Here is a 14,956-nt window from a genome sequence, read left to right on the forward strand (position 1 = left end):
TCCAGAACCCCCCTCAAGTTCAGAGGATTAGTATAGCACCCAGTAGGGTGCTCCCAAGGAACACTCCAAGAGTCTTTCTAGTAAGAAGCCAGTCACCTATCAGGACCTGGATTGTTAGAGGGTCACTGCTGTGGTTCTTCACTTCTTCACCTTCACCTCCCGGGTTGTCTGTACTTTGGCCCAGGGTACTGTGCGAATTGCACACACACACACACACACACACACACACACACACACACACACACTTCACTTCCTGGTTTCAAAATGGTGCCTGTGAGCTGAATTCTGTGTCTGTTTCTGAGCTTGTTACCATAGTGATGAATTATCTGCCCAGTTTAGAGTTGGCCCGATTCTCCTGGCTTGGGTCACCTGTGTTTTCTTATTACCCGTTGATCACCCTTTGGGCAACAGCTAAATTTCCATCACTAAGGAGCAAGGAGGCAGAGGGCCAGGCTAGCGATTTAGAAGACCTAGCTGTGCCAGTGCTTTTAATTCCTTGATGATTTCTTTTCAGTGGCAACTCGCAGGAGCTTCACACGTCCCGTGGTTCCTAGCAGCTCAGACCTGGTAGAGAATGGTCGTTCCCCACAGCTGATACAGAGTTGCTCTTCTTTGTAGAAGCCTTATGGGAGAAGCAAATAAAGGCTGCCAGTGGCGTTTGAGACAGGAAACTAGATTGCCCATTCTTTGTTTTAATGAGTCAACACCGAAGTTTTTGCTTTACTGTGTTTATATAAGCTGCGCTAGTGAGTCAGTGGCTTTAAAGTCTATGTGTGCAACATTAAAACGCACGTTAAAATAGGACGTAACAATGAGAGGCGTGAGAAGTAAGACCAGGCCTCCGAGAGGACAAAATAAACTCTTGAGTTTGGGAGATGTGTTCATCCCATCTGCCAAAGTGAGAGCTACCTGGCCAGGTCTCACTGGTGGTACAGCTAAGCTGCGGAGACCCCTTGATTTTTATTCACACAGACACCGGATAATCCGGGAGCCGCAGGTGGCATGGGGAACTTCATCAGTACAGGTGTGGCTGTTGAAGGGTGACTCAGAGTGAACCGAACAAGTTAAAAAACTGGGCGTGACGGTGATTTAAGGGAGCTGGTGAACTTTGAACTCTGAAAAATGTCACCCTCTGAATTCCAGTCATTGTTGTCTCCCCAAAAGTCTGTCTCTATTAGCCCATTGTGGATGTGACACATCTCCTCCGGCTTGTAACTCAGAGCACACACAGTGGCTTTCCTATTTCCCGTGCTGCGTCATGGACACTAGTCACCTTTACCTTCACTTCTGCATCATCCATGGAACGCAGCAATTATTTCTATATCCAGGATGACCATGTGATGTCATCGTTACCCAAGGCAGCATCAGCACAAAGGACTGTTTCTCAAGAGTCAGAAATTTAGGCTTTTGGCCAAACCTGGCCCTCCCCCCACTTTTTGAATTTTTAACACTTTTTGTTTTTTGAGACAGGGTCTTTTAAAAACCAGGTTGGCCTCACTATGTAGGCAGAGGTGGTCTTAAACGCTTGATTTTCCCACCTCCACTTCCCATGTACTGGGACTATAGGCATGTGCCACCACAGCTAGCTTCTGGATCATTTTTGTAAACCATCTGGCTGGTGTCATCATTGTGGGCCATCACTCAGGATGTCCCTGGAACTTAGGCAGCTGTCTTAGGTGTGTTGAGTCTGTGTTGCCTCATTCAGGGCTCTGCTTGTAAGGCTCTCTGCGCTGACATCACAGAGGCAGACTTAACTATCCCTACAAAGAGGAGGGAAACTCCAGGTCCCTCTCCTCTGGAGCCTGTCACTGGCAGTTCCTGTCCTTGCCATTGTTCTTGTTCATGCACTTTTCTGTGTAGGTTCTTTGTCCTTCGTATGAAACACCTTCCCAAGCCTTCCCCCATCTCCAGTGTTTTGGTTTCTGTTGGGAAATAATCAGATACCAACTCCCTACAGTGCCTTCCTAAGCTTACAGGAGGAGACAGTTGGCTTCCTGAGGCCAACTTGATGGTCCACTTTGGCTTCATGACCAGTTCTCAGTAACCATTGTGCTAAAGGCACTTCTACTGTCTGCTCCTCCTCACCCTCTCCTTCTCCTCCTTCTTTGAGACAGGATCTCACTAGGTAGCTCCTTGGATGACTCCAAATTTCTGGGTCTTTTGGCTGAGACTGATGTCATTGGTCACAATGCTAAGTGTCAATTTCTTTACCTTTCTTTATTGGAAGATTTTATCCTAGTGTTTTATTTGTAGGTGTGTGTGTGTGTGTGTGTGTGTGTGTGTGTGTGTGTATGTGTGTGTGTGTGCGTGTGTGTGTGTGCGTGCGTGTGTGTATGTGCGTGCGTGTGTGTGTGTGTGTGTGTGTGTGTGTGTGTGCGTGCGTGCGTGTGTGTGTGTGTATTCATGCGTGGGCCCCACATGTGTCCATGCCCTTGGAGGTATAAGGGAGCTGGATTGTAGGTGTAGGTGGTTGTGAGCTGCTGGGTGTCAGTGCTGAGCTGAACTTGGATCTCCTGGAAGAGAAGAAAGCGCACTGGACCATCTCTCCAGCTTTACGTCTAAATACAATTCCATCAGACTGGTGCTTCATTGGCTCTTTATTCTGCTCAGTGTTCCCATGCTGTTTGTGTGCTTCTCTCTGTGTCTTTTTGTCTGTGTTTTTGGTTAGCCTGAAGGGCGATCCCATGTCTTGTTACTACAGCAGTCATCCCACTCATAGGACAATCTCAGCAAACGCTTAGGATGCCTATGAGATAAATATACAATAAACCCATCTTCACTAAGGGAGCTGTGCTTTTCCTCGCCCATCTCGTCTTGGAAAGTGATGAATCAGGGCTGTTGTGATTACATATCTAATGACCAAAGTCAGGGCTGCATAATGCGTGAATTGCTATGTGACTAAAGGCCATCACATAACAACCCTTCTTTGTAATCTTTTATAAGGCCAAGTATATGAGTGTTAAGAATAATTGAAATGTGGGGATGGAGATGTAGCTCAGTGGTGAAGAACTGACTAGCAATGCAATGCCTTGACACACACGCACATGCACGCATGCACACATAAATAATGAAAAGAAAAGTACTGTGTATACTCAAGATGTGTGCTCACACATGCTTTTTTTTTTTTTTTTTTTTCGAGACAGGATTTCTCTATGTAACTTTGGAGCCTGTCCTGGAACTTGCTCTGTAGACCAGTCTGGCCTTGAACTCACAGAGACACGCCTGTCACTGCCTCCTGAGTGCTGGGATTAAAGGCTCACGCTTGCGCTTACACACACACACACACACACACACACACACACACACACACTCCCCGCCCAGTTTGCACATCTTCTTTTGAACCCTCTGTGATTTTCAGCAGTGCTGTGGGGTTCCTGAAAGTCTCCACAGAAGAACCGAAATTGCCTTAATTGCCCAGCAGAGGAGATCTACCACCTTCCGTAGATTTACTCCGATGAGGACAGCACTAACCCACTGGAGTAGAGACTAATATTTGCCTCACCGTAAACGAAGTATGTTTAAAAAGAGCATGTCCCACGGGAATACTGAGTTATGGGTGGTCACCTGTGATGGTGAGTCTTATTTCATTGTCATGAGTCAAAGTGACTGAAAATGAACTGGAGAGAGATGATTTTCATGCGCTTATGTTATTTTTTAAGCCTTTGGAGAAAAGAACGTAGAAGATTGGTAGGCTTTTAAGAAGGAAGCAGTCTGCATTCTTTCCATACTGTGCTGTCTGTTAGCACACCACCTTGCACAGCGCAGTGTTGCCAAGAGAGTTGTGTGGGTGTTCCATAAGTGCGCATGGAACCAAAGAAAAGCCTTCTTAAAAATCCACAGTGGCCATTTAATAAGTACTTACATCGTAGCAGTGGGCAGCCACAGTTTAAAATAGAATTATTGCGATTTGGATCAATGCCTCCATTAGTATTTAAAGACACAGCAACTTTGACCGAGCTTATCCATTTTCAAAAAAGCAAACTTGTCCTTTCTTACCTAATCTATAAATCTCCAAATTTTACATTCAACTAATGGTAAAAAAGACATATTTTGATGACATTTAAAAATTACTATAAAAGAGTGACTGTTGACATCAAATTCTCAAAGTTCATAAGTCTGAGGATTGATGGACTAATTCATGGTCAAGATTTTGATTTTAAGTTATAAAACATTTCTGTTATGTCAAGAAAGACTAGAATACTCAAACATAATAAGAAATAAAAGACAGCCCCACTGTCTTTTTTATCTGCCACCCCACCCCCCCTTTTTTAAGCAATGTGGAGGAAGGATTGAGAACACCTGGCATTGACCCCTAGACTCCTCAAACACCGACACACATGAACACATAATCACTCAACATCCAAAACACAAGGCTCCCCATAAGGTCTTGGGTCTACAAGCTAACCAAGATGGGCAGTTGGGTGGAAGAGTCACCATTTTATCTCCCCCAAATGAACTTGAAAGCGATGTTTAATATTTTGATCTCAGGAAGTCTTCACCATATTAACTTCCGGCCAAGTTTAACTGCCTGCTGCTGCCTGAGCAAATATGGTGGCGTGGTCTCCAGAGAAACCCTGCCGCTTTTCAGCCCTCCTGTGTTCTGTCTTCTTTCGGGCGACAGCCCTGTTGTGCTGCCAACTTGGCTTCCCTGATTTAAGCCTTCTCTGACTCCCTATTTATTAGTAACACACAAGCTTCAAGGAGCATTTGATGTGCAGATCTAATGGCAGGGTTTATTTTCAAAGGATGGCTTGAGTTGTATTGTCCCAGCAACTAGTGACACAACTTTATCTAGATTATGACTCTGAAAGCAGGTGTTTTGCTTTGTTTATTTCAACACTACCCGGCTTAATGTTTCAAGACCATGTGCATGGTGTTTGCTTGTTGAAACGAGTGAATCTACAGAACGATATTTTGCAGTGCTTCAATTGGTTTGTGGTTTGAAATTAAGCTTGGGCATTTTGCCTGACTCCCCCTCCTCCTCCTCCTCTTTTTCTCCCCCCCCCCTTGCTAGGATAACCCCACCAGCACGCACAGGCCCCTTTTGTATTCAGTAACCTGCCTCCTCTCTCTTCCTCTCCTGCTTCCCTTCCAGTGCTATCAAGCACATGATTGTAGACAGAAGAGGTTAGCGGTCACTGTGCAGCTAATGTGACACCTTTCTGACTGGATGAGTGTTGAGGTAAAAATACTGCGGCTTTGCTAACCTGTGTAGATGCCTCCGCTCCCCAGAATCTGGTTAGGGCCTCAGAGCACTTCGATTTTGATGGGCCAAAGTCAGAACATCTATCATTGTTTAAACGCCTTTAACATTTTGCTGAAAGGATGCATTTAAAATGATCGTGTTAAACATGTGATTTAACATGGGCAGTTCTGTGGTTCCTTTGATGTGCGTTCCCTGAGCCAGCTGCAGGGACACGGCCATCCTCTGTGTCCAGTGAGCTGAAGAACATGAAAGGAAACGGGCAGGGAAACTGTGATACCGTGTCCCCGAAGCTTTCATTTTCCTCCTCTCAGAAGTCCTTTGTATGCGGCCTGTTTCATTAGAGGCTGTTTAAAGGGACATTCTCAGCTGAAACGGGAGGGTCTGTGAAAAGGGTTATTTGACCGTTTCTGAGGTGAATTTATACGTATTCTCCTCATGCGTTTTCTTCCTCCAGCCTCTGGCTTTCAGAGTATTTGGGTATTTCATTTTTTTCCCCTTGAAAAATTACAGTTTGTTGAAGAGAGTAAAATTGCCAACCATTACTGCGTTTATCACAAAATCTAATGGAGCAGATTTTCTCTTCTCAAAATTGAATTGAGAAAATGTCTTAGAGTGTTAGCGCTCAGTAAGGCTTACCAACCAGCATCACATTGCAGGAGAGGAGTGGAAACTGGTAGAGGGCACCGCCGTTTCCCCAAGGTTGCAGATCTCTGACATAAACGCAGCCTTGCTGGTGCTGAGCCTCTACTTTCTGACCTGCTGTAGCCACGGCACACAGATGGGAGCAAGGCATTGGTTTCTCCTTCATTTTCTCCACTTAAAGAGTTGCTGAATTCTAGATGAAATTGCTCCACGAGGCCCCCCTAGCTTGCTGGAGGTGTACTGTGACTCTAAGGTCGAAGGTGGCTTTAAAGTCCTCAACTCACTTTACACTGGATTTCTCTGCAGAGGCGAAACTACCATCCTGTTCACTTATGTGTGGCCGTGTGACTTTGCAGTTCATCTTCCTCAGTGTCTTTGTAACTTACCAGTCTCATGCTTTCTGTAGACAAAGATTTAATTATGGTTTCACTCTTCTGAATAATGTGCAGATTGCTGAATTACGGTTTTCCTCCTGGAGTCTGTATATTAATGTATGTAAATATAACCAGAAACCTTCAATTCGGGTTCTGCGACAAAACCCTAGCTCCAAAGCCATTGTGACTTGTCTATTCTTTTTATATGAACATATTGGTTCTTCTTATTTTTATGCCATATGTGTTTGTTCTTTTTTATGTCTGTACTGTATTCCTAGCTAGAGATGATTCTCTCCATTTGTAACTTGTATTGGATATCCGTTTATCTTCAGATAGGTGGCATTTGATTTATTGGTCAGCTACCTAAGGTGAGTTAGGTAGTTTGCATAACATTGAAAGCTGGCAAGTATATGGTGAGGCTCTCCTCGAAACTCCTTTTACATTTATTCTTTCATTTTATTTGCGCCTCAGTTTCTCAGTGCCGTCCAAAGAGGTTTTAATGTGGGATGAGAATTAGAAATTTGTTTTTTTTTTTTAACTCTGCTTTATTCTCTGTGCGTGCATACATGTGTGCATGTATGTGGATGCTTGTGCATCGTGGCATGCGAAGGCCACTCAGGACATTTTCAGGAGCCAGTTTTCTTTCTACCATGTGAGTGTGGGAATTCAATCTAAGGCAATCAGACTGGGCAGCCAGCACTCCCCCCCACCCACCCCACCTCCAGCAACACCACAGGCCCCTAAGGTTAGAGAAGACAAAGCAGGTAGTGAAGTGAGGGAAGAGGTAGTGAGAGACAGTGGTTAACTAGGACCAGACCCCCAGGAGGGAAAAGGGAGGCTGTGCTTGTCCTGCTCAAAGGGTGTGTAGGCATTGTCCATCCATTCTGCTGGACTTTTTTTTTAAATTTTTATGAATTCTAAGGTTTTTTTTTTTTAAGGACTTGTTATGTTAAGTTAAAAAAAATGACATTGAATTGAATGTGGACTAGGTAACGGAAACCATTCGGGACAGCTGTGAAACTCCCTGGCATAGCTGTACTCTGATTACTTCAGAAGTGTCTCCGTGCTCTTGATTCATTTAGGAAAAGAACCTGTAAATACTAAGGTACAACATACTTTTGATTTATGGAAGAAAGATGATATAGAGAAAGATAAACACTGTTTAAAACAATGTTTTCCAGTTGAAGATAAAATTGTGACAGACCACTGTTGAGTCTGTGAGCTCTGCTACCTCGCAAGTCATTACTACAGCCTACAGGGCTCACAGGGGGGAAGCCTGTTGGTGATCCACCCTCCCCACCAGCGACTGGCATCACTCCTGCCACTGTGAAAGCTGGTCACCAGGAAGGGCCCTCCCTCGTCAGTACCAGCTTGGTACCTCCATGTTCTTGACCAAAATGTGTGGTGTCTTCAGTAATCGGGTCCTAACACAGCGTTCTGCTGGGCAACCAAGAGCAGTGGGAGCAGAATGTATCGCTTTGAGGATGTGCCTGGGGCATCCCCACTAGGAGCTTGGGGAGTGTCCTAAATACCTGGCCCTGGATTTTTCATTTGTCGCCTACGGCTTTTTGAAGTATCATTATTCCTTAAATTTGTTCTCTTTTTTATTGTTTTTATTGAGTTATATATTTTTTTTCAATCTCCTCCCTTCCTCTCCCCTCCCCTTCTACCCTCTCCCATGATCCCCATGCTCCCAATTTACTCAAGAAATCTTGTCTTTTTCTACTTCCCATGTATGTCTCTCTTAGGGTCCTTATTGTTGTCTAGGTTCTCTGGGATTGTGAATTGTAGGCTAGTTTTTCTTTGCTTTATGTCTAAAAGTCACTTATAAGTGAGTACATATGATATCTGTCTTTCTGTGTTTGGGTTACCTCATTCAATATGATATTTTCTAGATCCATCCACTTGCCCACAAATTTCAAGATGTTATTATTTTTTCCCACTGTGTAGTACTCCATTGTGTAAATGTACTGCATTTTCCTTATCTATTCTTTTGTCAAGAGGTATTTAGTTTGTTAACAGGTTCTGGCTATGACAAATAATGATGCTATGAACATAGTTGAGCACATGTCCTTGTGGTACGATTGAACATCCTTTGAATATATACCCCAAAGTTGTATTGCTGGGTCTTGAGGTAGGTTGTTTCCTAATTATCTGAGAAATCACCACACTGACATCCAAAGGGGCTGTACCAGCTTGCATTCCCACCAGTGATGCAGAAGTGTTTCCTTTTCCCCACAACCTCTCCAGCATAAGTTGTCATCAGTGTTTTTGATCTTGTCCATTCTTACAGGTGTAAGATGGAATCTCAGAGTTGTTTTGCTTTGCATTTCTCTGATGACTAAGGATGTTGAACATTTCCTTAAGTGTCTTTCAGCCATTGCAGATTCATCTGTTGAGAATTCTCTGTTTAGGTCTGTACTCCGTTTTTTTTTTTAATTGGATTATGTGTTCTTTTGATGACCAATTTCTTGAGTTCTTTATATATTTTGGAGATCAGCCCTCTGTCTGATGTGGAGTTGGTGAAGGTCTTTTCCCATTCTGTAGGCTGCCGTTTTGTCTTGTTGACCATGTCCTTTGCTTTACAGAAGCTTTTCAGTTCAGGAGGTCCCATTTATTAATTGTTTCTTTCAGTGACTGTGCTGCTGGGGTTCTATTTAGAAAGTGGTCTCCTGTGCTAATGTGTTCAAGTGTGCTTCTCACTTTCTCTTATCTGAGGTTCAGTGTGGCTGGCTTTATGTTGAGGTCTTTGATCCATTTGGACTTGAGTTTTGTGCATGGTGATAGATATGGGTCTGTTTTCATTCTTCTACATGTTGATATCCGGTTATGTCTGCTTGACTGTCTTAATATCACTTGTAATTGGCCTCCAGTCATTTTGATGTGATGGTTTCAGTTGCTTTGTCATACTGTAGTCATCTTGTGTGTCTCTATAATACAGTTGCTGAGGAGGAGGTAGACAAGGTTACCAGTAAAGGTGCGTGTATTCAGCTTCCAATACTTTCTAGAAGGAAAAGAAACCTTCAGTAACCAAACCTGTGACATTCCAAGTAAGTAATATCGCATATGATGTCTTCCAGTAAGCAGTCTTGTTTATAAGAAAGATAAGGGAGTCAAGAAATACCATGAGCTTTGTTTGTTTGTCTATGTTAGCTTTCTGAGTCCACAAAGGCGTGGTTACCAATGGTCTCTGCCTCTGTGTTTTATTAGTATTCATGACAAGGACAGCTATATACCACTCTCATCCGCCACTAAAACATCACTCACTACTTCCTGCTGACTCAGAGGCAGAAAATGTACCAGGATTTTATCACTTTAATGCCAGTGGGTGGATCCTAGGTCATTATTATTAATCTGCCAATATATAGTTTAAACCATTTCTTTAAATATTATTGTTTTTATGTGTGTTTTTCTGTATGTCTTTGTAGATGTGTTTGTGGGTAAGGTCCTGTGAAGACCAGAAGAAGGTGCTGGATTCAGCTGCCTGATGTGGGTTCTGGGCACCGTACTCAAGTCCTCAACAAGATCAGCACTCTTAACCTCTGAGCCAATTAATTTGCAGTCCCATTTCTGTTTGGCATTTGACAAACTGAAGGGCCTGTGAGACATTTTGAAAGTGACGGATTGGAATTGGGGTGACATCTCAGATCTCCTTCAGATCTTAAGTGTGTTCATGCTCTGAGATGTTGGCTTGGGATGTTTTGGTTCTGCTGAGCACCCCAAGTACTCCGTTCACTTCGGAGGCCCTCTGTTACACTCCTTTGAAAATTGTTCTCACCAAAGAGACCATGTTAGTGCTTTCTCTTGTTCTCCACATTGCTTTCAAGACTCTAAAGGTCCTTTCTCTCTATGTGTGAGTTAGTTGTCCTTACAGCCCCTCTGTTGTGGTTTGTGTTCCCCAGGACAGACTTTGAAATAGACGTGAATGTATGGGAAGTTTATCCAGAAGGGCCCTAGGGATCAATCCCGTGGAAAGGAAGGAAGGAAATGTTACAGGGTGAGGGGTCAATTGGACTACTGTGTAGTGACACAGATCTAATCCTAGTGGACGTACAAAGCCGGGACGGTTCTTTGCCACTGTCCTCATTCAGAAGAAAGGACCATGCCTTCATATTCCATATGACAACCTCCCTCAGTGACTGACAAGCCATCGCTGGGCAGGGGAAGAGGACCTGATGCTGGGAGAGGCTACAAGCCAAGGCTGTTAGCTAAAGGCTGCAATCTGTGTGTAGCTTCTGGGGAATAAAGTCCTTTCCTAAATAGGAACCTTAGAGGCTTGTCAGAATGGCGCAGCACTCTAGCCTTGGGCTGAACCACGGCTTCTAGGAATGAGGCAACGGAGAGCAGAGTGGACAAGAGCTGGGAGCTGGTGGAGGGAAAAGCGTGGAAGGCGGAAGCTCATCCAGACAGCTCAGCTGTGGCTTTGATGGCTGTTTTGAAAGTTCTAAGTGCAGAAGTACAATTTTATGTCACACAAACCTGGTAAAACTTGGTGCTTTATGTGCGAAATGTTCTCTTCTTTATGCAGACAAACTGTTCTGTAAATAAACCTGACTTTTTCAGGTTTTGTACATCACTGTTTTCTATTCTTTATATTTTTTCTTCTTCCATATCTTTAGTAATTTATTCTTTTGTTGGATCTTCATATCACACAATCAGGTGGATATTAGTTTGCTGGGCATATCTGCCGGTGCTCAAGCACAGTGTACCACTTTATTTACTTTTATGTTTATTTATTTTTATAAGTTTATTTATTTTTATGTTTATTTATTTTATAAGTTTTATGCTTCTCTCCAGGGACTTTTGCATTTTGACTATTTTGGTTTGGGTGTTCTGCTCTTGCATGCATGGTCATTTATGTCACTTTGAAATGGTTTTACACTTGCTCTTTGGGGCACATCCCAGGGATTCATTTGTCACTGACTCCATTTCTAGCATGGGAAATTTTAGCTTCTCAGCTTTGTCACTTTAAAACACTTATATTACAGGTTGGATGTAGCCTTTCTCTGCCTTCCCCATTTCTTAGAGACAAGCACTCATGAAGCATGACCAAGACAGTGGGGGGACTTTGTTCTGTCTTCTCACCATATTTTAGCTGCGAACACAGCACCTCAAAATAGGTCCTGTTCTATGGACTGTCTTAATCCCAACTTTACATTCCACATGACATTGATATATTTTTATTTATTTACTTACTATCTTTATTTTCTGTGTGTTTTGTATATGTGTAGGTGTGTGTGTGTGTGTGTGTGTGTGTGTGTGTGTATGTGTGTGTATGTGTGTATGTATAAGCCATAGGTCAGCCTTGGGTGTTGGTCCTCAGTTGCTATTCACTACGCTATCTGACGCTCTGGACTTGGGTAATCTGGCGAGGGTGGCTCCTAGGACCCTGAAGGATGCAGCTGTCTCACTTGTCTTATGCTGTCATTAGAGGTGTATATATCATAGTGGGCTTTAAAAGCAAACACAAAAGGTTTATTTATTTGTTTTTATGTGTATAGTGTTTTACCTGCACGAATGCATGTATGTGCACTGCATGTATGCCTGGTGCCCTTGGAGGCCAAAAGAGGGCATTGGATCACATGGAAGTGGGGCTACAAGTGATTATGAGGTACCGTGTGGGTGCTGGGAACCCGCCTTGGTTCCTCTGCAAGAACAGCCAGTGCTCTTAACTTCTGAGCCACCTATCTAGCTCCTGCCTGACTTTTGCAGAGTAGATTCTGGGGGTTCAGCTGAAGTCCTCATGCTTGCCCAGCAAGGACTTAGTGGCTTCGCCATCTCACCAGCCTGTAGGGCGCCAGGGTCTCTATGTGCGGCAGAGGAGGCTGTGCACCGTTTGGATGGAAAGTAAGGCCAGAAATCTTGTATCATTTTACTTCCTTGAGTAAGTATTTCAGGAGACATGTTATCAATTTGAATGCAGACTTGAATGTTCTTAAATGGCCGACTGTGGCTCCCCACAGCCACAGCTGACAGTGTTTGCTCTGTGTACCACTTTGGCCACTAGATCTAGCCTTGACATGGCGCTAGATGATTTTCTCTGTCATAAGTAAAGCCATATCCTTCCTTTTAAGGAAAGATTGTGTTTTTAGATATGCATGTATGAATGTGACTTTGTGCTTGTGAGCGCAGTGCCCTAAGAGCCTAGAAGAGGGTGTCACATGCCCTGGAGGTCCAGGTGACTGTGAACTGTAGAATTTTAATGCTGGAAACTCAATCCAGGTCTTCTACAAGAGCAGCAAGTGCTGTTACCCATTTACTCAAATCTCCAACTGCCCTAGAGACATTTTTGTTATGCTTGCGTTTATTTTCCCATGGTTCTGGTGCGAAGCCCTTCTCATTAGCTCACCATGCCACCGTACTGCTGCGCCGCCCTGGGTTACTCAGTAACCCTCAGTTCCTTAGACTCTGTCTCTCCAGTATGGAAGTGTCCATGGTAATCATGTCTAACTTTAGTGCAGCCCACGGAGTGAGTTCTTGATCAATGCTTCCCATTGTTGCTTGCCGTTTTGTTAGGCTCCCCACCTTGGGCAAGCACTCTATGTTCTTGGTGGTAGCTGTTTCCTTATTAAGAAGAGGAGGAAGTCTTAGTTAGTTAAGGCCTGGGAGAGTCCAAAGGAGAAACTCTGTTGAGTATAGCGGAATACCGAAACCTAAGCAGAGTCCCACCCCGTGTGCCCGAACCAAAGGTCACTTGACATAGCCCTGAATGAGCGATGCTCTATCAGCTGTTGCCTTGAAGATCGCTTGGAGCAGTTTTGCCTGGACACTTCAGGGGAGAGGGTAAGTTGGAGTTCGTGAATAGTTTCTTTGCTAATAAGGGGTTTCAAAGGCATGTTTATTACAGAAGATGTTTGTAGACCCTGAAAGGTAGTATTATTTTTTGGTTAACTAGGCCCTCTTGAGAGTTTTTTTTTTAAAAGTCCCTTTGACATTCCCATTGACTTCAAAACCTGGTAAAATCTTGGGGGTACCTTGGTGTCCACATAATCCTGCTCTTTCCCTCCCTGTTTCATCGCTTATAGGCTTGTGGATTTAGAGGCCTTTCTCATGAGTCGTGGAGTTCAGGAGCCTAATCTCGCTGTTCACCTCAGAGCTAAGAAGGTATCCGATGACTGTTAAGTTGGGAACCTTCAGACAGAAAGTAAATCTTATGTGCAAAACACCTTGATTATCCTGTAAATATTAACTGATTTGAATTGTTTGTTCAGTGTTAGTTGTACTATGAAAATTTGCTTATTACTCAAATTTAACCTTCATAGGTTGTTGTTGGCTCTGAGCCCATAGACTGAACACGGCCAGATTTCTGTACAAACATTTTCCTTGGGCCTGAAACTGTAGCTGGATATGTGTATTTGGATTTTTTGTTTTTTAAATCCGTTGATATTAATGGAGCTTGCAAATGTTTAAATAGTCAATTAGTGGAAGCTTTAAAAGAAGAGCTGTTTTTAAACTCTCAAAGCTTATAATTTTGGTATTTTGGTATTGCATTTGAGTTTAGTGACAAGCAGGATTGTCACTGTGTAGAGGCCTCTGTGTGCCTTTTTCTTTTGTGGTTATTGGCTTGCCATACTTCATCTGATTGGAGGAAAACCTTTTCTTCTTGCTCTATTACCAGAAGTTAAATACAAAGCTAGGATTGATCCTATGTGAAAACTGTATTTATAGGTTAATCAAGGTCTTTTGCATGTAAGATTCGCTTTAAGTCTGTAGGCTCCCAACTATTAATAGTCATCTAATCCCTTCTTAGCTACGAGGTGAACAAGGAGATTACTCGCCTAGCTTCTAATAGTGTAACTGAATGTTCCTGACAGAGGGCAAAAGTCAGTGTCTTCCTGAGTGACTCTGGTGGAGTGGGAAGTCACGTTCTCACTTTAAACCATGGTGTGTGTGTGTGTGTGTATGTGTGTGTGTGTGTGTGTGTCTGTGTGTCTGTGTATGTGTGGTTGTTGTTGTTGTTATTGTATGTACATAGTGAGCCCCTGCATGTGCAGGTATCGGTACAAACAGAGGCCAGAGATTCCTGTAGATGTCTCTCACTGGAGTAGACTGGTTCTCTTAGACTGGCTGACCAGTCTGTTCCGGGGATCTGTCTGTTTGTCTGCCTCTTAAGATCACAGGTGCATGCTACTACCTCTGACTTTTCACGTGGGTATTACGTGTTGGACTCAGGCCTTCATGCCTGCCTGGCAAGCTCTTTACTCATCGAGTGAAGCCCCCAGCCCCTAAGTGTTGTTCTTTTGAACAGCATTCTCTCATGTGTTGATTCTCCTGTAAAGTGTCTGTCATATTTGCCTTAAAGACGGTAGACATTCCAGTCTTTGCTCACGTGACCTTGCAGAGCAGAAAGAGGGTGAGGCTCCTGGGGATGTTTATGGTCTGATTTGTTTTTATCTTGGTTATAAACTTTTGTCCAAATTCTAAGGCAGATGTCAATGGCATGTGGACTTTAAACTCGGTGTATATTCTGAGAAAGGAATGTAAAACATTTTGTTCTTTGACCCAGCCGTTCTCCTCCCTGTAGGGAGGATACATGTGTATAGGTTGTGCCTGAGTTTGTTTAAAAGAAGTTTCTGTTTTTCAGCAACTCAATTTGGGCACTGTTTTTCTCAATTTAACTTAAGTAAACTGTGTATTGGAGGAAATGACCAGATACATGAATATCTTTTGAGTCTCATTTCTAGTTTAGCAATTCCAAACTGAAGTCTGTAGAGACGTGCCTGTTAGGTCACAG

At 43.4% G+C, this 14,956-nt stretch overlaps 1 protein-coding gene across 3 annotated transcripts in view; it reads left to right on the forward strand.

Annotated features, from left to right (window-relative positions):
- Eps8 (EGFR pathway substrate 8, signaling adaptor) overlaps window positions 1-14,956 on the forward strand; it is a 180,853-nt gene that overhangs the window by 67,696 nt on the left and 98,201 nt on the right. Inside the window, exon 1 of one of the 3 annotated variants that reach the window (XM_085687274.2) lies at window positions 12,767-13,005. The exons of 1 other annotated variant lie outside the window; for it this stretch is intronic. The gene's annotated coding sequence lies outside the window, so the exon portion shown is untranslated. Of the gene's footprint in view, window positions 1-12,766; window positions 13,006-14,956 lie in introns of those variants that run through there. One more of the 3 variants, XM_048432468.3, reaches the window with a different exon arrangement.

The sequence above is a fragment of the Myodes glareolus genome, chromosome 3 (assembly GCF_982192425.1).
Source record: "Myodes glareolus chromosome 3, mMyoGla1.1, whole genome shotgun sequence".
NCBI classification, from domain to species: Eukaryota; Metazoa; Chordata; class Mammalia; order Rodentia; family Cricetidae; genus Myodes; species Myodes glareolus.